The following is a 25,425-nucleotide window of genomic DNA, read 5'->3' as shown; positions in this document are numbered from 1 at the left end:
AGATGGGAGAGCCATTCAGCAATCGCAAATACGCCCCCCGGCCCGCTTGATCCGTCTTAGATTGGCGGATAAAAAGGACCACTAAGGAGCCATCACAGCAGACGTCCACTGCTGACAAGACCCCTTGGGCAGCCTTGTACTTAATGACCAACTCACCTATCCTAAGAGCTCCATAAAAGGCTAAGGCGAAAGAACACAGCGCATTTGTCAGCAGGAACAAAGATTGCAGTATGTCAAAAGTAATAGGCCGGCGGCCGTCTGGCCTGTGAGCCCCTTTTTGGTAACTGCGCAGGGCCTGTTTCACCAAAAAGTCCTTGGTAAAATCCAGGATGCCCTGCAATTTAATTAAGAAGGCCAACCCTGCCAATTTGTGGTTCATGGCAGAGATAGTCATGCCCTCAACAAATCTTAGACAAAATAGATCAAGAGATGTCTCACCTCAGAGCTGCCTATATCCACCCTTGTCTGCTGAAGAAGCTCCCCCCATTCTCGCCAAACCTTGTTGTATGAAGACCACGTCGACTCACTCAAGAACCCCAAATCAAAATGGAGGCGACGTCAATGCAATCTGCCACAGCCGAGCGGGACAAGGAGTTCCACATTGCTCCACGCCCGGCACCAACTCCCGGAACCTGTCCAAATGGAAACGAGAGAGAGCGTCAGCCAATGTATTCTTCACCCCGGAAGATTAACAGCGAAAAGAAACATATTTAGCTGAAGACAACATAAAACAAGATGTTGCAGAAGCCGGATCACAAGAGGGGAGGACCCCGACAGTGAGTTGATGACCTGAACCAGCCCTAGGTTGTTACAGTGGAGACGAACATTTTTATTATGAAAAGATTCCCCCCAGATTGCTACGGCGACCACAGCCGGAAAAAGTTCCAGAAGCACCAAATGTTTTAAGAAGCCTGCCTTCCACCATTCGGCAGGCCAGTGCTCCGCACTCCACCGACCCCCTAAGAAGGCTCCATAGCCAGTAGAGCCGGCGGCATCAGTAAAAAGCTCGAGATCATAACTGCTGACTGGCTCCTCCATCCATAGTGAACGGCCATTGAAAGTTTAAAAAAAAAAAAGAAAAAAAAAAAAACTTGCCACACTCGCAGGTCAGCCTTATGCTCCCTGTTTAAATGGCCAAAATGCCTAGGCGAACGTACCCCCGCCATGGCTGCCGACAAAAAATTCTGCCCATCGGCATAATGCGGCAGGCAAAATTCAGCTTGCCGAGGGGGCACTGTAGCTCCCATAGCTGGATTTTATGTTTGCCACGCACCAAATGGACCTCTTCCTTGAGAGAAAGTAACTTGTCATCAGGCAGATGACACTCCATCACCTGAGAATCAATTTGTTGGACCGGCAACAAGCGAAAGGCCGACTCAGTGTCAGTCTTAGCCACGAGAGCACCCTTACCATAGCACCTCACCCAAAAAAAACGTAGTATCAAAGGAGGTGTAAGACACCGCACATACCTCTGGATCAACAGCATCGTTAACCGACCCACCTTCCGGGAACAAAAGATGGTGAATCAAGCAAAGTGTATTGGGTTCCTTCGTAGGAACGACCCCCAAAGGAGAGACCACCATGTTGTCCAAAGGGGGGTTAGGAAAAGGTCCGCACATCCGACCCAATAACACCTTCTTAGCGAGTTTTTCTGAAACCACCTCAGAGTGTAAAAGAGATGACCGCAAATTGTCTGCGATGGGAGGGATCTGAGAAAGGGAGCAAGGGATTAAGAAACCTTTGGTGAAACCCACCTGCAATAACTGGGGTGCAGGCCAGTCCGGATATCTACTTAGAAAGGGGGCCATTCTGTCCACCCTCACCGAAGTCTTGCCTTTTTCCCGCAACATCACCAGGACGGGCCCTGCCGGCCTTAAAACAGCGAGACAGGGGGTGAGCCCCCCCCGCAGTGAGAGCATGTGTGTTTGTATTTGCAGCCGGTGCAGAATCTGGAAGAACGCTCATTGAACTGCCAGCACTGGCCCCGCTGTTTTGCGGCCGGTTGTCCGGGGGCAGTCGGACTTTCGACCCCCACTGGAAAAAATGAAGTGGAGGCCCGAGGCGAGGTCATAAGTGTCATCCCTAAACTGATGTCCTTATGATCCCAGCGTAGTGAGGGACGAATAGCCTTACGCTGACGAAACTGTTTATCATAATGCAGCCAGACCACGCCCCCATACACCCTCTGGTCCTTGCTAATGGCATCCAGATAACAAAAAAGGGGGGAACAGTTCTCAGGAGATTCCCCGATCACGCTAGCAAAAATGGCGAATGCCTGGAGCCAGTTACTAAATGTCCACAGAATCACACAGTAGCAACGTTTTTCCTCATCCTCCTCCTTGGGTTCTTCCCCCCAGCCAAATCTTGTCCCACGCCTCAGATTTGAGATGCGCACCCAAAGGACCCTCGAAACAGACATAAACCTCTCATTTGGCTGCATTGGCCAAGCGAACAGTGTCTGTGCTCTTACCAATGTCCCTCGGCGAGTCCGCCGAGGTCTTCACAGCCATCCCGGAGCCACCGTGTCCCCCAACATTTCTCCAGTCGCTTGTGCCACCGCACGGCTGGCCCCCGATGGATCCAAAACCCACGCCGCCACCAGAAGCCGAGCCAGCATCAAAACTTTGTACTAACGAACGCAGCCCGGCCACAAGATCATAGACAGCTGCGGAATCACCATGCACAGTGGGCCCAGAGCCCACTGGCCGTGGTAAGGGGGGGGGCCTGCCCACTGTAGCCGTAAGGGTACCCGCAACCCCCATAGACTGGACCCACCCTAATCCCCGACATAAGAAGATATGGAGTTAGACATGGACTTACCAGGCTGACCAGGACCCAATCCCACAGCCGCAGATCTGGAATCCCCCGTCGCAGATCGCAGCAGGATGAGCCCGTCTCCAGAGCTGGAAAGCTCGCCCTCAGGTCGCGAGGAATCCAGGGGATCATCTTGCACCCGAGGCTCTGGCACAGATGCGCTGACTGCAGAAGGCCCAGGCTGCCCGCTGTCCCCCCTGCACCTCCACCCCACAGGACTTGCACACCTGGCTGTTGCAGCGTGACTCCTCTTCACCCCTCCGCTGGTATGAGGGGCCCTGTTGTGTAGACCGGCTCCCACGCTCTGTCGATCCTGCCGGGATCCTGACGTGAGGGGTTCACCAGCCACTCTACCCATCTGGCCAGCACCCACATGACAAATCCTCCCATGCTGGGCCACCACTCCCACCGCGACATCTACCTGGGAGGAGGCTGTATCCCTCGGAGATCGCCTGTGTGCAGGGACCGGGGACAACGCTGTGCCCGCTGAGCGCGTCTTACAGGGGAAGCAGCCAGAGTCAAGGAGGAGGCTCCCTGCATGGCAGCTACCTGAGACTATAGCCAGTCCGTCCCCATCGACTGCCATGAAGCATACAAAATCTTCTCATCCTCGTGTCTGACCTCCCCTTGGGTATCCGTCTCCTTGTATATCCTGAAGACTGACCCCTGCGGACACCCCCCCCCCCCTGCTGGCCGACCAGTGACCTCCTTTTACTTACTGGGAGACAGTGGCGGCCCATGCATTGTGGGTGCACAGGTGACGCCCCCACCTTATCCCTGCTGCTGCCTTCCTATCCATGCGCCCGGCCCCTTTCAAGACGCCGGACGCATGGACTCCTATGGCGGGGGAAGGAGGGGGTGTATTTTTTTTTTTTGAAGCACCTGATTAGAGCCAGAGGCTCTAATAGGCTTCAAAAAAGGGTGGTTTGGGGAGAAAAGAGTGCTGTGAGTGGGGTGTCCCGTGATCCATCCGCGGGGGCATTGTGCTGTGAGCGGAGTGTCCCGCAATCCATCCATCAGGCGTGGGGGTGCTATGAGCGGAGTGTCGGAAGGGGGGGGAATGTCATGCTGTCAGTGTCTGTGGTGCTGATCTGCATACCGTATCTGTGGTGCTGATCTGTACAGTATACCGTATCTGTGGTGCTGATCTATATACCGTATCTGTAGTGCTGATCTGTATACCGTATCTGTGGTGCTGATCTGTATACCGTATCTGTGGTGCTGATCTGTATACCGTATCTGTGGTGCTGATCTGTATACCGTATCTGTGGTGCTGATCTGTATACCGTATCTGTGGTGCTGATCTGTATACCGTATCTGTGGTGCTGATCTGTATACCGTATCTGTGGTGCTGATCTGTATACCGTATTTGTAATGCTGAACTGTATACTCTGTTCTGTGATTCTGGGGCTGTATACTCCTAACACTATGGGTGGAAGCAAGTGGAATACAGGGGACGGAGTGGGTGGATTCTATAAGGGGTGGGGCTTATGGGAAGTGGGAGGGCTCAAAAGGAAGGGCAGGGTCTGGCGCCCCCCATCCTAGATTAAACCGTGGCTTACCAGATTCCCCTGTGAACCCTTATGCTAGCCCTGCGCTTATTCTTTCTTTTTATTTTTTGCTGCCAGCTGTACTTAATGCTTATCTAACATTTTACAGCACTGCCCAAATGAACATCATAAGTCATTGTATAGAAAATGTCATTATTTCTTAAATTGTGAAAGGTTACATATTCTTATCTTCAAGTATTCCATCAGGTCCTATCTTTAATGACGTTTATACCGATATTAAGTACATAATTAGTGCCTGTACTTACTCTGTACAAAACGTGCTATTTCTAGAAAGGCACATACTGCTTTGTCCAGATAACCGTCCAGGATATTATATCATGCATATTTCTTTCTCTGCAGATTGGCAACATTTATGTGTACATCAAAAGTATTCAATTTTCAGTTCCAGGTGAGGCCTGGCCTGAGATTCAGAACAGCTAATACTGATACATTTACATTATATTTGTGGCTGCTGACCAACAGCTATACAACACCTTTCTTGGTAATGTTTCATTTTTTTTTTATAACACAAAAAATGAACCAATATAACAGATGTTTAGTTATTTTTCTCCTGGTGAAGAAATTTAAAATTTATGAACTGTACGTCTCGTAGAGTCTCAACCTGCCAATATTCCTTTAGTTTTCAACTTGGGCTGCTAAAACAGACTACAGTACAGCCAAGTTAGATTCCAGCATGATAGCAAAAAATAATTTGCCCAACAATAAAGGCTTTGTACAGATATTGGTTTAGGTAAATAAGAATAGCAACCACAAGAAGATTTGTTTGGGAAAAAGAAAAAAAGTTTTATCCCCCTTTCACACAGGCTTTCCAATTAGGTCCCCATTTGTCAGTTTTCCAAGTGGACCCCGATCGGAGACACAAACCATATCTATGGGCACATGGATGCAATTGGACTTGTGTCCTTTTTCCTTTTTTCAGACCTAAACATGAAAAATTGGAGATAGCCTGATATAAACGGACACAAGTCCATTTACATCTGGCCACCCATGGAGTCATCACAGGTGTGCAGATGTCCACTGCCAAAAGGCAGACTGAGACTGAATAGGCATGGATGTCACAAAACTGACATACGTCCCATTTCGCTCCAGTTCAGTAGGAAATCTGTTCATTAATCAGGAAATCCCCTACTTAATGAAGCTGATGAAGCTCGTGTGAAAGTACCCTTATGCCTGGTACACACTAATCAGTTTTTTGTGTTCAACCTAGCAGGCTGAAAAAAAAAAAAAAAAAAAAAAAAAAATGAAGAACTAGGGAGCAGATTGCTGTACTAACTATCCAACATTAGTAAAGTGATCTTCCCGCTGAGCAATTGTGTTCTGACAGGGGGACTGCTCCCTGCCAGAACACACCGGTTAGCGCTCGCAGCCACTGGCTTCCAGCGCTGATCAGATGCTGATTTTACCAGTATGCCTGTTCAACAGAAGCCGGTCGTTTGGCCAGCTTCTATCGGACAGGCTGGTGTACACACGGGCCGAATGTCAGCTGGTTTCTGTTGAATCGGCCGATATTCAGCCTATGTGTACCAGGCTTTAGATTTAAGTAAATTGAGCTCAATTAGAAATCAGTCAGCCCTAAGGGCATGCTTCTAGTGACAGTTCTCTTAAAGTGGCTATAAAGGCTCTTTAGAAGAAAAACCTTCTCTGTGCAGCTCCCCCCCCCCCCCCCCCGATATGCACAAGAGCCTCCGCTCTCCGGGAACACTCCCTCCTCTTTGGATGAGACAGCCAGTGAGCCAATGAAGAGAGAATGGGTGCGGGGCAGAGCTGTGGCTCTGTGTGAACAGACACGCAGAGCAGTGGCTTGGGAATGAGCCTGCTTGGGTGCGCTCATAGCAAGCTGATTGCTCTGAGGGCACTCAGCAGGAGGGAGGGGCCTGGAGCTTTGGCGACCTGAGAACAGATGGATCGTTGTTGCTCTGTGCAAAACCAGTGCAAAGAGCATGCAAGTATAGCGCCCTGGCATTTAGTCCGGGAGCTCCTCACCAAATTCCTTGTCAGGAGTAGCTACTGCAGTTAATTGATAGAGATCTATTAATTTCCCCCTAATGCCCCGTACACCCGGTCAGATTTTCCGACGGAAAATGTGTGATAGGACCTTGTTGACGGAAATTCTGACCGTGTGTAGGCTCCATCACACATTTTCCATCGGATTTTCCGACCCACAAAGTTTGAGAGCAGGATATAAAATTTTCCGACAACAAAATCCATTGTTGGAAATTCCGATCGTGTGTACACAAATCCGACGGACAAAGTGCCACGCATGCTCAGAATAAATAAAGGGATGAAAGCTATTGGCCACTGCCCCGTTTATAGTCCCGATGTACGTGTTTTACGTCACCGCGTTTAGAATGATCGGATTTTCCGACAACTTTGTGTGACCGTGTGTATGCAAGACAAGTTTGAGCCAACATCCGTAGGAAAAAATCCTAGGATTTTGTTGTCGGAATGTCCGAACAAAGTCCGACCGTGTGTACGGGGCATAAGTCTGGCCTTGTTGCACTTTTCTACCACTAGATGGCCAGGAACTTGGTGTTACTAGATATGAGAAGGGGAAACCAAGGTCAGGTTATGGGTATATGGGGTCAGGTGGTCTAGGTTCTGTGCCACCAGGACCTCTGTCTGGGTGGAAGTGTGTCATACGCCCAGGGTTGTTAGGCCGGAGATTGGGCCAATCCCAGGGGCATCTGGCTGCCAGGCTGTGTTAGGGCCTATCCAGAAGTAATAGGGCAGCGCAGGGTTGGGATTGCAGCTTGCAGTCCAACCAGAAGTGATGGTTCTGTCAGCCGGAGAACCTGTCAGTGGTCGGAGGTAGAAGGAAAGTGACCAACCACCTTTACCAGGGACCACAGTCAGTAACTGCAGAAAGTACTGGAGAAGTATTCTCACCGAGCGGGAAACTTCAGGCGGTGATCAAGCCAGGGACCCTGTTGATCAACCACCTGGGATAAGTGCTTCCACCACCAGGGGAGAGGGGTAGGTACTCTTACCAGAGGACGTGGACAAACACACCAGCGGCGGTGAGTCAAACAGGCATGTGAGAATATCCGAAATCCAAGATGGCGCTCTCCAATAGAGGAAAAGTGCAGGCAGACAAGCTCGGCAGAAGGATGGACGGACAGAATAGAAGACAACCACAATCTCCAGGTGTGGTGTCTATGTAGAGAGTTCTTCAACAGTGGATCAGAGTATTCATAAAAAACAAAAAGAAGGCTTCCACATGGTGTAGATCAAAAATGGCATATAAATGTATTCATAAAAAATACAAACATCGTTGAGGATGTATGCAGATAAAAAGTGATCATAAAAAAATACATAAAAGATGGCGCAGCAGACGACAGCTTGTGAGGCTGGAAGAATGGTCAAACATTCCCATAGACACACTCCTAAACTTTGTGGACATCCTTCCCAGAAGATTTGAAGCTGTTATAGCTGCAAAGGGTGGGCCAACTCAATATTGAAACCTACGGACCAATACTAGAATACTAGGATGCCATTAAAGTAATGTAAAGGCAGGCGTCACAATACTTTTGACAATTTAGTGTGTATATTTATATATATTTATATATATATATATATATATATATATATATATATATATATATATATATATATATATATATATATATATATATATATTTGTATGTATATTACACACACACACACACCATAGGAGGCGCCCAGGGGGTATTTAAGCAGTCCAGTCACCCAATTTCCTTGTTGGTTCCAGTGCGTGATACTACACGTCACTGGGCTGACTCTTCCCAGCTCACTTCGTGTTCGTGAGTCTGTGCGTTTGATTACAAGTGTGTTGCAGCTTCTCAGTTTGTGGTTTTCGTCTGCGGTTCTTGCTCGCTGCCGCAGGTAGGATTCAAAACTTTCGTATCATACGCAATTTTGCGATTCGTTGCGTTTCCAATCCCGCACCCCTTTTCGTAGTTAGCTGCCTCAGGCTTGTTTTTTTTTTTTAAATGTTACACTTACGTTGCCCTCCATTACAGGGTTTTCGGTTGACCGAGTTTTGATCCTTACCAGGACCTCGCTTCTAGGTTAGGAGTAGTTTGCAGGTTCCTCTGTCAAATTATCCTGCAGCACCCTTTCACTATACGTTTACTTCACATACACAATTTGACATGCTCATCTGGCGCTAGTTACTATCACACGTGTCTCCGCGTCACACTCTGTTTTCGAAGGACGACCCTTCACCTACGCAGACAAAGGTCCCTAATACGTCGAGCTTGCTGACAGTGCAAGCGTTAGCAGGCCGAGCATATGTCACTGACTACAGACTGCAACATTCTTACGTAGGCTGTACCAGCCTTCAGCTGTTCGCCCTGGGGATCTGGTCTACAGGTTTGTGCTCAGCACAGACAGGCACCCGAGCATCAGTTACCTGGCCAGTCACCTCCTGGCTCACCTCGGTTGCCACGCACTCTTGAGTTTTTCACTTTACAGGGTTCTACACAATAAAACCTAGTTGGCTCCTCCCTGCACCTGTCGTTTCTTTACCTGTACTTCTCCTTTTTCCTTCTTATACGAGTTTCTGTATCCCACTCCGCTCACTATCCTACTGCTACGCCTCTTAACACATACACCCCCTTGTTTTGTCTTATAGCTGGAGCCATGTTGCAGGCCAGCAGTGATAACTTCACCCCGCCCCTCTGTCACCCTCTGTGGGCTCAGAGGAGCAGCAGCACGCAGTCCCTCAGGGGATGGACCAAGCGCATAGCAGAGCTGAGGTGCAAGGGCATTTCCTGCCCCGCCATGGCCAGAAAGGCAGAACTCTTCAGGCTCCTCTTCCCGCCACCAGCTGCAGTCGGGCCCAGCACCCAGCAGGCATCCCTGCAGTCCATCTCTGGGGCCATCTCCCAGCGACACTCCTTGGTCTCATCCTTATTCGCAGCAGTCTCCGATGTCCAAAGTAACAGTTCTGGAAGTACACCCAGCCACGGCCCTCCCTGACCCGGTCACAGTCCCAGTACTAGTGTACCAAGGTCTCTGTCCTTGTCCAGTCTAATGAGAACTTTCAGGGCTAAAGATAGCTGACATCCTTCTGTATGTGGTGGGTTGTGAGGCATAGTGGGTGCAAGGTGGATAAAGTTATTGGGCGCCAGACACTTCTTGGATGTAAAAGAGGTTTTATTTCTCGACAGTCCTTTTTAGATTTTGAAGGGGAAAGAGGGTTAGGGCCAGGACACCCTTAAACAGTTGCAATTTCAATTGGCAGACTCCGAGACTTCAATAGGACGACAGCCGTTCAGGGAAAGGCCCCAGCAAGGCACCACATCTGCACGTGCAGGATTGCTGTCTCCTATGGCAACAGTCTTTAACAGTTCCCAACACAAATCAATACGGTTTTCTTTGCTTCACTACAACTTCTACTTGTAGTTCTTCAGCCCCGTGAGCTCCTGGTCTCTCACTGGACCCTCTAATTCACTGACTGAATCCCTGGAGCTCCTCAAAGCTTTGCGGTGGAATCTCCCTCCAGAGTCACCCACGCTTCCCTGCTGGATCCCTGACTTGACTCACAAGGCTGCTCTGCAAGCGTCACCTCACCTGGTTGGGTCCCTGACTTGATCGCTGCCGGAAGTTTTTCCCATTTTCTACCGTACCAGTTCGGTGAGAATGCTGCTCCGGTACTTGCTTCAGTTACTCGCTGTGGTCCCTGGTAAAGGTGGTTGGTCTCTTTGTGGCTACAGCTTCCCTTCTACCTCAGACCACTGACAAGTTCTCCGGCCGGCAGAAACGTCACTTCTGGTTGAACTGCAAGCTGCACTCCCAACCCTGCGCTGCTCTCTTACTTCTGGATAAGCCCTCACACAGCCTAGCAGCCAGATGCCCCCGGGATAGGCCCAATCTCTGGCCTAGCAGCCTGGAGCGTACAACACACGTTCACTCAGACAGCCGTCCAGGTGGCACAGAACATAGATCACCTGACCTCATCCGAATATATAGGTTCTCCCAGTAGGCTAAGGGATTCAAGAAAACCCCTGCTCATTGGCTGGGATACCCCATATACCCATAACCTGACCTTGGGTTGCCCTTCTCATATCTCGTACCACCAAGTACACGGCCACCTAGCGGTAGAACAGAAAAGTGCAACAAGGCCAAACTTAGGGAGAAATCAATGGATCTCTAGCAATTGACCAGGGTAACTACTACTGGCAAGTACATTTGTGAGGAGCTCCCTGACTAAACCCCAGGGCGCTACACTAGCAGGCCCCTTCTCACAGCCACCTTTTCAGACCTGGAGAGTCAGCCTTATTGTGCTTGTCAAAGGCAAGTTCTCCAATGAACTTTGGTTATTCTCACTTCGTTCTCTCTTGAGAAGAGGCGGTTAAGGGGGGATATGATCAACATGTACAAATATATAAGAGGTCCATCTAGTGAATTTGGTGTCAAGTTATTCACTGTGCGGTCAACACAGAGGACAAGGCACGCTTTACGCCTGAGGGAAATAAGATTTAGTCTCCGAATATGGAAAAGTTCTTCGCAGTAGGAGCTGTGGGATGTGGAGTTGACTCCCTGCAGAGGTAGTTATGGCTAGCTCGGTGGATTCCTTTGCTTAGGGCCTGGATCCTGTCCTAAATGTATATAATATAATTGGGTACTGACATTATAGGTAAAGTTGAGCCAGGGTATATCCGATTGCCTCTCGGGGGATCAGGAAGGAATTTTTTCCCCTGCTGTAGCAAAATTGGATCATGCTTTGCTGGGGGGTTTTGCCTTCCTCTGGATCAACTATGGGTATAGGGTTGTGCATGGGTTCACATGATAATATTTTTTATTTCATTTTTATGATTGGGCTGGATGGACTTGTGTCTTTTTTAGCCTGGCTAACTATGTAGTTATGTAACTATGCTTAGTGTACGATTTGTTTGTGCCTTTGTTTTCCTCGATGATTTTCTGCTCATGGAACAGTCAGGCATACCCCAAGTTGACCTAGACAGGTTAAGAGTGGTGTTTAAACCTTAACGTGCCCAAAGCCGAACATAAAGTGGAAGGCCCGGCACACTCCATCACCTTCCTAGGCATCACTCAGGACACGTGTGCCATGCAGGCCAGCCTGCCTCTCAACAAACTAGTCTGCATCGGGTCGGTCGTTGCAAGGGTGTACTAAGAGACAGTTACAGTCCTTGCTAGGGATGTTCAATTTTGCTGTAAGGATTATTCCTCAGGGGCGGTCCTTCATTTTATGGCTCTTGGATTTTTCTTTCTCAAGTACAGACCCTGATCAAATTCTCAAACTAGACCCAGCAGCATTAGCAGATTTAACAATGTGGGATGAGTTCCTTACAAACTGGAACAGTACATCAAGGTTATCCCGTCAGTATCAACTCTGTCACCACAAGTAGTCACAGATGCCGCAGCCTTCACAGGCTTTGCTGTAATTTTTGACCTTGGCATCCAGAAATCCTCCTAATTCCAGGTTTCACGCAGTCTATCGTACTGCCACACGCAACTGGCTCTTTCTCATAGTACCATCAGGCTATACCTAACAGGCATCCAGCATTTTTGTCCTTACAGGACCCGGGAAGTCGTCAGTGTTTACAGCTCTTTCAGTCAGATCCCTCCTACGTGACATCCAGAAGCACCAGCCCGTAGTCAAACCAAATATTAGGGTGGCAAACACCCGTTTCCCGTGACCTGATCAATCCACCCTTATATTCCATATATACTAACCCTACTTCTTTGTTCTTCTTTTTTCCTTTTTATATTAGTCAGAGACTTACCGTCCTTCCTATGCATATTGATTAAATTCAGTGCTAGAGCTTTTTTCATTTTTTTATTTTTTGTTGCATATTGATTCAATTCAGTGCAAAGTATTTTTGTTTTTCTTTCTCTTTCTTTAAAGGGGTTGTAAAGGTATTTTTTTTATTTTTTAAAAATAACAAACATGTTATACTTACCTTCACTGTGCAGCTCGTTCTGCACAGAGTGGCCCCGAACCTGCTCTTCTGGGGTCCCTCGGCGGCTGTCTCAGCTCCTCCCCGCAATAATTAACCACCTTAATGCGAGCTCCCTCGCATGGTGGTTAGTTATTGCGGGCGCGCTCCCGTGATACAGCCGGCGGCTATAGCCGCTCGCTGTATCACTCGGCCCCGACCCCCAGCGCGCCGCGTCATTGGATGTGATTGACAGCAGCGCGAGCCAATGGCTGCGCTGCTTCCAATCCATCCACTGTAGCCAATCAGCGGCCAGGCTGAGCAGCGGAATCGAGGACGTGAACGAGCAGCCGAATTTCGAGGGGTCAGGTAAGTAAAATGGAGGGGCTGGGGACGGCGGTATTGTTAGTAGTTTTTTCACCTTAATGCATTAAGGTGAAAAAATGTTTACCTTTACAACCCCTTTAATGATATACATGATTCTTTACTATAGCTTATATATCCCAATACTATTATCTTTGAGATGGGAGGTGGTGCTGGTGTCTAATGGGTCTGACTTCCGGGGGTTGCGATACGCCCAGTTTGCGACCCGTCACCCACCCCACGCTAAGATGGGGCGGGCCTTGACCTTGGCGCATCGGCGTCATGCTTACCACGCCCCGCATGCGGCGCCTTTGGTCGCCGCATTGCGGGAGCCAGTAGGGGTATACCATTCCTGGGCATTGGCAGTGCAGGGATGAGAATCTGCCGCGATTGGTTATCGCGGAGCCGGCTTCTCTCCACTCCTGCGGCGCCATTACGCCCTCACATGACATTGGCATGAGCACGCCCCCAGCCCACGGCATTTAGCAGCGGCCTCTGACCGAGTCACTCCGGTGCATCGCCATGGTGATGGGACGACTGGCTTTTCCCGACACTTACACTACACAGGTAATCAGTCTGAATACTCCTACTTTGGTCCATGGTTGCTTTGTTTGGTCTCTATGACGCACACATATTCTCATTTTTTAAAACACATTACCACTTTTCATCATTTTTTCACACACACACACTCATTCACCCTTTGACACGCAGCCGTGGCCAACACATTAACCCTTTCACATTCACACATACTTACCCCTACTTTGTTTCACTTTCACTTTACTATTTCTTTTCTTTCCCCACAGCCTTCGAGTGCTATGCGGCCTCGCTGTTCGCCCCTACCTGGCGGTCCTTTGGGGTACTCTGATCGTTTTGGCGGCTTTGGCTGTTGGGCTTGGGGGCATGCTCTCTGCCTCAACCCCAGGGGAGACTTTGTTGACCCAGACCACTGTTGAATCCCAGTACATTGGTTGTTATCGACCCTGTTCGCCCCTACCTGGCGGTCCTTTGGGGTGCTCTGATCGTTTTGGCGGCTTTGGCTGTTGGGCTTGGGGGCATGCTCTCTGCCTCAACCCCAGGGGAGACTTTGTTGACCCAGACCACTGTTGAATCCCAGTACATTGGTTGTTATCGACCAATGATTTGATTGTGAGTACCATGGAAACTTAAACTCTGTCAGTATCCTCGCTCTATTTGTCCCTATACTAATAGATGTTTTATTGTTTTAACTGTAGTTAAATTGCATCTGACTCCTGATGATTGGTTGAAAGCCAAGAAACGCGTTGAGTTACCAACTATGGATGCACATATTAATTTATTGTAAAATGTATTCTTCTCTGTAATTGTATAATTTTTGTTTGAATTATGCTTTTTACTGGACTGTCTGTATATGTCCAACTGCGTCCTATGATGTTCCTATTTATTTTTGTACTATGTCCTAGGATGAACTCTATTAAACTTTTTTTTTTTTTAAATCAGTATCTTGAAAATCCTTTGGGAATACAATAATGTAGGAGGAATTACCCTAGACATTACATTACACCATGGACTACTGACACGGTATTGGCTTCAGGTCAATTTTATTTGACCCTGACCAACTAGCCTATACACACACTGACATGCCTCATGCAAAGTCCTGCTTCTATCCTCTTACTTTTTTGTACCATCTGAACCAAATAAGTTTATCTTGGTCTCATCAGACTACAGGACATGGTTCCAGTAATCCATATTCTTAGTCTGCTTGTCGTCTTCAGCAAACCGTTTGTTGGATTTCTTGTGCATCATCTTTAGAAGAGGCTTCCTTCTAGGATGACAACCATGCAGGCCAATTTGATGCAGTGTGTGGCGTGTGGTCTGAGCAATGACAGCCGCATGTCATTTACAGGCATTTTTAATTTTTGGCTATTTTGAAAAAAAAAAAAAAAAATTTTTTTTCAAACACTTCTAAACGCAAACGTGGCATGTAAACTCGGCAAAATGGATGTTTTAAACATGGGTTACTCTCTGTCAAGTTAAATCGTTCAGGAGAGGTTGTAAAAACGTCCCGTGTACATTAAGCCTTAATGTAATATGGATTCCTGGTGGCATTGGCATAATGATTTCCTGCCTGTGTTATTGTCTCACTGATTTTCTCAGAAGTCTGCACTAAGACACAAGTCAAATTTTAGGTACCCTCTGTAACAGGAATTTCAGTTTTGGTGACAAAAATTTGCCAATAAAATCTACAGGTTACATTCAGTACATTATAGTGCAAGTCAAAAAAGTTTTCTTCAAGTTTTGCACCCCCATAACTAACGCCCCAGGGCTTGTGGGGAAGAGGCCCTTGTCCCCATCTGCACGGGGACAAGGTGCTTTTCCAGGCACTGTGCAAAACAGATGACAGCCTGTCTCCCACTCCCTTCCTACCTCCTGTCCAGACTCCAGAGCCTCCTTATGTACCGAAAACGATGTCCCTTCACAGGCGTGCTCAAGCGTTCTGCCCCGCCCACTCTGCTCTCTGCTCCTGCCGTATGCGCCTGCGTGCGTCAGGACACGGCTGGACTCGCGGGGCCCGGGAGGCTTAACAGTATACTTACATTCCTCATCCTCACTGGGCATAGTTGCCAACATTGTAAAAAAATTTATAGGGACACTTTTTTGTCTGTGGGCGGAGACTTATAATTAGGGGGCGGGCATTCATTTGCAGGTTTGGCCTAGTGGGGAAAGAAAAATGTGGCGCTCAAAGCGCGCCGCAGGGAAAATTGGGTGTGGTTTAAGTGTAATATTAAATGAGCGTGGCTTGAAGTGGGTGTGGTTAGAGAGAGAGAAAAGAAAAAAAAAAGGAATGGAGGGACAGTAGGCCCAGATCCTACACCACAATAGAAATATGTGTATTCCAGAAAGTTTAACAATAAGCAGATAAAGGTACTCTAAACACCTGGTGTTAGATCTTCAATCATCCCGGCACCATGGTTGTTATGGTGTCAGGGTGATTGAAGCGCATTATTTCTATTATTACATTGTGATATAAAATGAAATAGTTCAACTCACCATAATGCAGAATCAGAATCAGTGGGAGCTCTGAGTATGTCACTTGCCACGTTGCTTGCCACCAGATGCCATCAGGTGTCCCCAGCGGAGTGCCTCCTTACATCTCATGTGTCCCCAGTGGAGTGCCTCCTTACATTTCAGGTGTCCCCAGTGGAGTGCCTTCTTATATCTCAGGTGTCCCCAGCGGAGTGTTTCCTTACATCTCAGGTGTCACTGTCCCCAGCCAGCGGAGTGCTTCCTTACATCTCAGGTGTCCCCAGCCAGTGGAGTGCTTCCTTACGTCTCAGGTGTCTCCAGCCAGTGGAGTGCTTCCTTACATCTCAGGTGTCTCCAGCCAGTGGAGTGCTTCCTTACATCTCAGGTGTCCCCAGCGAAGTGTTTCCTTACATCTCAGGTGTCATTGTCCCCAGCCAGTGGAGTGTTTCCTTACATCTCAGGTGTCACTGTCCCCAACCAGCGAAGTGCTTCCTTACATCTCAGGTATCACTGTCCCCAGCCAGTGGAGTGCTTCCTTACACCTCAGGTGCTACTGTCCCAGCCAGCGGAGTGCTTTCTTACATCTCAAGTGCCCCCCCCCCCCATTGGAGCCCTTCTATATCCCAGCCGGCCGGCTACAACAGAAATTGAGCTGCGGCACCGCTGACCCCTTTCCACAACAGGTCACAAATGACAGACCGGGGGGTGGGCGGGGCCGCAGCTCTATCTCTTTCTAACTCGTCTGGGTCTTCTGGAAAATGGCAGCCGGTGGAGACAATATCTCCATGGACCTCTAGCGGGGGCAGCGAAAAATCATGAGAAAACTATAAAATCGTGGCAACTATAACCGGGCTCCACTCGGCTGCTGGTCCCATAGCGCCCACGTGGGTCGCTATGGCAGTAGTTCCGCCACTGGATATTCCCAAAAAGGTTAAACACTTGCACAAGAATGTAGAGCCTGCAGCTTTTCTCAACAGAACATTGGGAGTGCACCAGGTGATTATAATGAATAGGACCATCCCATTCAGAATTAGTCTGCAAAAGACAAATTGAAACAAACAGCTTCAGAACAACAAAAAGGTAGGAATCTGCTAGAGAGTTTCTTAAAATCCTTGCAATGTCCATTGATCACCCAGAGTGGATTGTTTTTCTCAACAAAAGTGGAGTTACTCTTTACGTTAATAGGTATGTCTCCAGTAGGATGCCATGCTGCAAGGCGAAGAGGGATTCAACAACACTGTATCTTCAATCAGCAGATCCATTATTTCAGCCAGTGTATTGGGATCCATCAGCACTGCCTGTAAAAACTGCCTGTTACCGTCAGCTGTAGAGCTGTTCCATCAAGTTCTATGGTATAACATTTATTGTAACCTCACCTTTCCACTGACCTCCTTAATTAAAACCTTGTACCAGGTCTAGCTAAACTTATTCCAAAATGACTACTTCTAAATTCAAAAGAAAACACACACATCTGCTTCTAATACAGCATTTTAAAGATGTGGCAAGATGTCAAGAGAGGCCACCAAATAGCTGAACCGTATAACACAGACTGACTCGATTCACCAATTGAAAGAAACAATATGGAAAAACGATCACATCAGCCAATTTAGGAGACATCTTAGTTTTCCATTTAAAAATACATGGAAGCTGGTTTATCACAATCAGAGTCAAAGGCTTAGTTAGTTGTGCTTGCTCCGCAAAAAAAAAGGTTTTATCTTATATAATATCTATTACACATTAGTTTTTAATGTATAAATCGGGAATCACTTTTGCTAGCTGGCACAAAATCTAAAACCAAGGAAAAAAAAAAAACTATAACTCATGAATTTCATGTCTGCAAATCACATCAACGTATTTTCTTTCTCCACGTTTGAGGTGGCTGCAAATTCAATAACATTGCCGTAAAATAGGAGACTAAATCAACACGTCCAGTATATTGAGAGCTTGAGGAAATCGTTCACCACCTAATTAAAGCCAGCACTTACAATTCACCCACGTTAAACATCAAATAAAATGTGATGGCCCACTATTTTAGCATAAGAAAAGCAAGATCAAACTGAATGTAGTGATAGAGCCAAACACATATTTAAGCTACCAGAAAAAAAGTAGATGGCTGTGGGGCAATGCCCATCCCAACCTGTTTTCAGCTGACTTTTTCGGTGCAGATCATAAAAGGTAAAAGTTAAATTCTATGAGCAAAGCCCTTTCCCTTTTTCTTTCCTATCAAGTGTTATTCTTATTATAAGTTAAAAATTTTAATGCCGTAAACCCTGTTCTTTGCTCGTAAACAAATTGCTCTTAAAAGGATGCAGCCCTCCACTCCCTCACTAGTTGCAATTTTCGTAATGTATAACCTTGTTAATTGCAACTGTGCAATTAACAAGGTTATACATTACGAAAAAGTAATTTACAAAAACAGAGGTTGCCCTCACAAATACAGTGATACAGCGGTTCACGAACTTAATTTGTGAAATGACTGGTCGCAAACCAAAATGGTCGTGGACCGAGGCACATTTTCCCATAGGGTTCTATGTAAATCAGGTTAATCTGTTGTGAACTTTTTTTTTTGTTTTTGAACCACAAAAATATGAAACAGAGTACAGTACAGTATGAAGAGAGAGAGAACACTAAACTTGCTTGAGACAACTTCTAGCGTGAAGGAAGGTGGGTGGGAGGTGGTTATTGTTCAGACGGAGAGTCCCCCTCCATAAGGACATTGGGGGAGAGCTCCTCCAGGGGTTTCCTGTCTTTGTCTCTGAGCCGCAGGCTCAGTTTTGGTGAAAAATCTGTCCAATGTAATTTGTCAAATGAGAGACCATGGCATCGTTCATCAGATTTAAACACTCTGTTCATTACAGTTACCGGTATGTTGGGGTGGTTCTTCTCAAAAAAATCACTCATTCCATTTTTCGATAATGGATTTTATGGCATCACTGCTAACCTCCTCCCTGTCTCCATCTTCCTCAGTGAAATGCTCCTCAATAAGCGCCTTCTGCTGCTCACTGTGGAGTTCAGAAAGTTCTTCCTTGGTCAGCTTCTCCTCATGTTCCTCAACAACCGCCTCTATGTTTGCACCATCGATGTCCAGACCCATACTGTTGCCTATAGACACAATTTCCTCCACTACCTCTGCATCAGACCCTTCAAAGTCATGTTCAATGACACATTCTGGCCACAGTTTCCTCCAGGCTGAGTTTAAGGTTTGGAGAGTGACATCTTCCCAGGCTTTGTCAAGGAGGTTAATGCTGTGGAGAACATTGAAATGTTTCCTACAGAATTCTTTCAGACTCAAGGACGTCTCTTTAGTGACATTAAAACTCAGAGTGAAGAGTGCCATTGTGTACAGCTTCTTGAAGTTGCAGATCATTTGCTGGTCCATGGGCTGCAGAAGAGGTGTCATGTTGGGGGGGGGGGGGGATTGGCCCTCCAAATGACAGGAAGTCTGGCCTTGTTAACATTCTGTTCCCTGAATGCACGAGGGGTCTGGAAATGGTACACCAGTAGTGGCTTAATCTTCAGATTGGCGCTTGTGTTCGCACACAGCAAAAGGGTCAATCTGTCCTTCATGGGCTTGTGCACCGGCAGTGCCTTTCCTCTTGCGTGATATAGGTTCTGTTCGCCATATTTTTCCAGAAGAGCCCTGTTTCATCACAGTTAAACACTTGTTGAGCGAAGTATCCTTCTGTCTTCATGAATTCTGAAAATTCTTTCTTGTAGGCTTCTGCACTGGCCTTGTCAGAGCCTCACCATGTCTTGTTACACTGTGTATGCCACTTCTCTTGCGGAATTTTTCAAACCACCCTCTACTGGCTTTAAATTCTTCACTTGCTGCATTTGTAGAGGGTTGTTTTTGCAGTAAATCACTGTGCAATTTCTTGGCTTTTTCACAGATCAGAGCTTCACTAACGCTATCACCTGCCAGCTGTTTCTCATTCAACCAAGCAAACAAAAGTTCTTCCACCTCTTCCAGCACTTGCGTCCTCTGCTTTATATGTAGGCAGATAGGTAGTAAAAGAGAAGAGAAGGCTCCATAGTGTAGTAGTTAAGGTTTACTAATAAGAAACAAGTAGTAATTACATAAAAGAATCAGTGATAAAAGCTGTAGAATCAAAAGCTGCCGGGTTCGGCCGTACCCGGCAGTAGCGGCACCTGGCTCCTCCTTGACGCGTTGCGTCACAACACACGTGACTTTCTCAAAGGGTCCCGAACCCGGCACACTATGGAGCCTTCTCTTCTCTTTTACTACCTGTCTACATCTACTGAACGGGGGGGGGGGGGGGGGGGGGGGGGGAGTGTGATTGCTGGCTGGATACTATATGTCCCCAAAAGCTGTGACTACCACCGGAAGCTGCTGTGCCTGTGGAGATCTGTTCCACTTGTCGGCTTACGCTCGACTTGGCCCACTGGGGCCACCGCTACAGGTGAGAGGCTGGGGGAAACAGGTGTCGCACCCCGGAGCCCGTTTGGAAGCGCACATCCACTTTGGTCACTTCTTGCCATAACAATTGTCCACTGCACTTGCACTTTCCTGTATGATCAGAAGATTTGTCTTTGCTGCTATTAGGAGTTACATTGCATGAAGTCGGGATCACATTTTTTCACCTATTAATTATTTGGACATTAAATACACTTATTTGCGATTCACGGATTTATATGAACTTTTTGCACACGTAATTATTTTAGTGAATTGCACTTCACTATTTATGTATTTATTCTGATTAAGTATTTAATTCATTTTAATATGTTCGATATTTATGCACAATTGAATGTTACCTATATAAATTTATTATTTTGTGTGTGAGTCACTATCATCACTTTTTCATGTGAGTCATGGGCTCGTATGATTATTTGCACATTTCTATGTGTTTTTGTGGAGTCGCATTGCACTTTATATGAGTTTTTTGGATTGTATTATCAATATTTTTGCATTTTTTTCACTTTCTATTTTCATTTTACTTATCGTTTATTTTGATTCATACCTTGTGAGCGTAAGGAGCGCCGCATATGTTTTATTTTTATAAATACTGTCTGATGCATTGCTCTGTCTTTGTACCTTTACTTACTTATTTTTTTTTTTTAAAGCCGTTTTAATCCAGGCCCCCTGTAGCTTTATGCCATAATGTGGTAATAGCGTATATTAGCACATTAAGATGGACTTTCCTGTCTAATGCCTGGTACACATGATGAGACTATCGGACGAATGATCGTCCATTTTTTTCCACATGCTAATCTCCAATCGAAAGTTAGGAGGTTACTAAAGTTGCGAAAATTCTCGTAGGACAGAATAAAAATTCGGAAGTGACGTAATGTGTTGCAGTGTAATTTGTATTGTATTTTTTGAACAACAACTGTACTGATTAAATGGAAATCGTACGATCTGGTATCGTATGAGAACATTTTCGAGCTTGTCTGATGGTATAATATCAAAATGAACTGTCATGATCGGCTCTTGAAAGCTATGTACAACCTTTTTGAAAGCAGTATTTTTTGTATGATTTTCTGATCGTGTGTACGGGCTTAAAGGAACACCTCCAGTGCTGCGCTGTCAGACGCTTCCATCTGTACTCTGTCTTGCCTCCGTTCGGCAGCTCACATGGCCACGATGTCTCTCCCACGTGTGCATGCGAAACTCACGAATAATACACATTTGTAATACGTGTAAAATGTCAGGTTCTGTTTGTTGCCTTTTGCAGGGCGAATGTAAAATACCCCAACATTCGATCCTAAAAAGTAAAAGCCTTAAAGCGGTATTAAGTCCTCAGGATTTGTTAGTATAACACAATGAGTACAATAATAAAAATAAAAAAAAACAAAACAAAAACACTCCGCAGTAAACCATTTGGTAAAAAATTTTACCCAAATGGGACTCGATCAAATACTCGGCGGGTCAAATGCTGCCCATTGTTCCCACCTGGGTGCAGTAACCCCCAGCAGTTCTCCTGGTGGACGGCTAATGGTTTTACAGACATTCACTCCTTGTTTACCTCCACCAGGATAATTTCGATTGACGCTCCTCCCATCCCTCTACGAGAACACTTTAGCTACCTACAGATTCAACATTTTCTCCAGGGGCTTATAAAATCTCGGCCAACTCCTTACACTCTGACCCCCTTTGAAAGTTTCTGTAGAGCTCGACCCCAAACCTCGGGTTTAATATCACTGATCTATTCCTCTATTATTACCTCAAAAAAACACCTATACGGCCTTATCACCTCCAGTGGGAAAAGGAGCTAGGGAGGCAGCTAGACCCAAAAGATTGGCAGGTCATGACTTTAACGCTATACAAATGCTCAAAGAACGTTGTCTTTCGGGAAAATGCTTACAAAGGTACTCTACAGGTGGTACTACACACCAGCTAGATTGGCTAGTTTCATCCCAGCTTACTCTCCTTTGTGTTTCCAAGGGTGCTCTCAGGAGGGCACCATGGCGAACATTTGGTGGACTTGCCCGAAGGTGTGCAGATTGTGGATCAGAGTCTACTCCCTTCTTCACAATATACTCCATACTGACCTCAAAAGAGATCCATTCGAGGCTCTTCTCTGTAACCTAATTGCAGAATTGCTCCGTCCAGAACGCCAGCTGGGTTTGCACCTCTTTACTGCAACCAAGCTAACAATAGCAAGGGCATGGAAGACACCAGTACTTAGTTTTGAGGCGGTTAAAAATCACATGGACAACATAATGGTTAATGAAAAATTGACGGCTATCCTTTCAGACACCCATGATAAGTAGGGATGAGCTTCATGTTCAAGTCGAACCCATGTTCGAATCGAACATGGTCTGTTCGCCGAATTGCGAATGATATGGGCCGTTCGCGCCAAATTCGTGTGGCGCGTCACGGCCCATAATTCACTGCAGCATCGCAGTGCATTGCTGGCTTATGATTGGCCAAGCATGCACTATGACCCGCATGCTTGGCCAATCACAGTGCCGTCTGAACAGAGAGCCGTAATTGGCCAAAGCCAAGGAGGCTTTGGCCAATTATGGCTCAGGGGAACACGCCCCACACTATATAAGGCCGCCTGCATGGCGGCCCTGTGTAGTGTGTGTTCTGGCGTTGAGAGAGACAGAGAGACAGTGTCATTTGATTTAAGTTAGATAGATTAGGCAGGATAGTCAGTGAGTTAGCTGCATTTACAGTGTATTGTGTATATATATATATATATATATATATATATATATATATATATATATATATATATATATATATATATATATATATATATATATATACACACATACATACATACATATATACACACACACACACACACACACACACACACACACACACACTGTATTCAGTTTAGCTAGATCTGTTCCTGTTATCTTGCTACTGACAAGCAGGCTTGTCTTGTTACAGTATTTACAGCTACCTGAAGAAAATTGCTGGTGTTCTTTTGATCCTATTAGTACCACAGTCAGGCAGCTAGACTATTTACAGTTAGTGTAGTGTGTCCTCCTCACAGTGTTCAGTTAAAGCTACAAGTTAGTTTAGTGTGACCTCTGCACAGTGTTCAGCTAAAACTACAAGTTAGTGTAGTGCACAGCGTTCAGCTAAAGCTACAAGTTAGGGTAGTGCGTCCTCCTCACAGTGTTCAGCTAAAGCTACAAGTTAGTGTAGTGCGTCCTCCTCACAGTGTTCAGCTAAAAATTACAAGTTAGTGTAGTGCGACCTCTGCACAGTGTTCAGCTAAAGCTACAAGTTAGTGTAGTGCGACCTCTGCACAGTGTTCAGCTAAAGCTACAAGTTAGTGTAGTGCATCCTCTGAACAGTGTTCAGCTAAAGCTACAAGTTAGTGTAGTGTGAGCTCTGCACAGTGTTCACCTAAAGCTACAAGTTAGTGTAGTGTGAGCTCTGCACAGTGTTCACCTAAAGCTACCTGTAGAAGGTTGGTGGTGTTTTCCTGATCCTATCACTACCGCAGGCAGCCAAATAAGCTACAAGTTAGTGTAATGCGTTCTCCTCACAGTGTTCAGCTAAAACTACAAGTGAGTGTAGTGCGACCTCTGCACAGTGTTCAGCTAAAGCTACAAGTTAGTTTAGTGCGACCTCTGCACAGTGTTCAGCTAAAGCTACAAGTTAGTGTAGTGCGTCTTCCTTAGTGTTTAGCTAAAACTACAAGTTAGTGAAGTGCATCCTCTGAACAGTGTTCAGCTAAAGCTACCTGTAGAAGGTTGGTGGTGTTTTCCTGATCCTATCACTACCGCAGGCAGCTAAAGTATTTACACGTTAGTGTAGTGCGACCTCTGCACAGTGTTCAGCTAAAGCTACCTGTAGAAGGTTGGTGTCGTTCTCATACTGTAGGCAGGCAGTTGATTATCAGTATATATATATATATATATATATATATATATATATATCCCAGCTTAGTGCAGCTACAGGCTGCTATTAGTATGTCTGGAAGGCCAACAAGGAGAGGCAGACAGTCACAAGCCAGTAAAAGAGGGCAAGCAGGCTCTGTGTCTAGAGGCAACGGTGCTGGTCGTGGAGATGGTGCATCCTCATCAGCACGTGGCCGTGGGAAACGCTTGGCCTTTTTTCCGGCAGCTGGCCGTGTTGAGCCGCAACATGCGGAAGACTTGGTCGAGTGGATGACCAAGCCGTCCTCATCCTCCTCATCCTCCCTCACCCATGCTCAGGGTACTTTGTCTGGCAAAGCAGCTGCCAACGCGGCCTCTTCTCTCGGCTCAATGGAATCAGTAACTCCTTCCCTAGCCCCACCATGTCCTCCTGAGGAGTCCCTCGAACTGTTTGACCACAGTGTTGGGTACATGCTCCAGAAGGATGCCCAGCGTTTAGAAGGCTCTGATGATGATACTGAGCTAGATGAAGGCAGTAACGTGAGCACGGACAGAGGGGGTGTCCAAGAAGGACAGCAATCTGGCAGTCATGCTCCCCCTGCTGCAGCATACTGCCAGGTTTGCTCCAGTGATGAGGAGGGAGGGGATGGTGAGGTCACTGACTCAACGTGGGTGCCTGATAGGAGAGAGGAAGAGGAGGAGGTGGCACATCACCAACGAGGCAGGATGCCCTCCAGGGGCCAGCCTAAGGGCAGCACACTGTTTGCATCACACCGCAAAGCTCCGCATGTGCAAGGCGCTGCTGTCTCTGCGCGTTATTCCAAAAGTTCTTTGGTGTGGGCTTTTTTGAGACGAGTGCATCAGATCGCACCGCTGCTATTTGCAACATATGTCTCAAGCGTATCTCGTGTGGCCAAAACATCTCCCGCTTGGGGACCACATGCTTGACCAGACATATGTTGACCTGCCATGCAGTTCGTTGGCAAGCGTATCTAAAAGACCCACACCAAAGAACAAAGAGGACCTCTCCTTGCTCCTCATCAGCTGAGATCTCCAACCCCACCATACCTTCAGTCCTCTCTGAGACCTGCACTGAGAGGAATGAAGGTGTAGAATTAGGTGTGTCACAGCCAAGTACTTGTGGGCAATCTGCTTTCGGTACACCGACGTCAGATTGTACCAGGCAAATTTCCCTGCCCCAGCTGCTGCACCGCCGAAAGAAATTCGCTCCCAGCCATCCACATGCCCAGCGGTTGAATGCTAGCTTGGCAAAATTGCTAGCATTTCAACTGCTACCTTTTCAGTTGGTAGACTCTGCCCACTCCGTGAGTTTGTGGAATGTGCAGTTCCTCAGTGGCAGGTACCCAAACGCCACTTTTTCTCACGGAAGGCGATTCCGGATCTCTACCGGCATGTGGAAGGCAATGTCTTGACCTTGCTGGAAAGGGCGGTCAGCGGTAAGGTGCATATTACCGCTGACTCATGGT

Source organism: Aquarana catesbeiana, linkage group LG07 (assembly GCF_042186555.1).
Source record: "Aquarana catesbeiana isolate 2022-GZ linkage group LG07, ASM4218655v1, whole genome shotgun sequence".
Classification (NCBI taxonomy): Eukaryota; Metazoa; Chordata; class Amphibia; order Anura; family Ranidae; genus Aquarana; species Aquarana catesbeiana.
The sequence above is the reverse complement of the archived record's forward strand: the minus strand, read 5'-3'. Positions refer to the sequence as shown.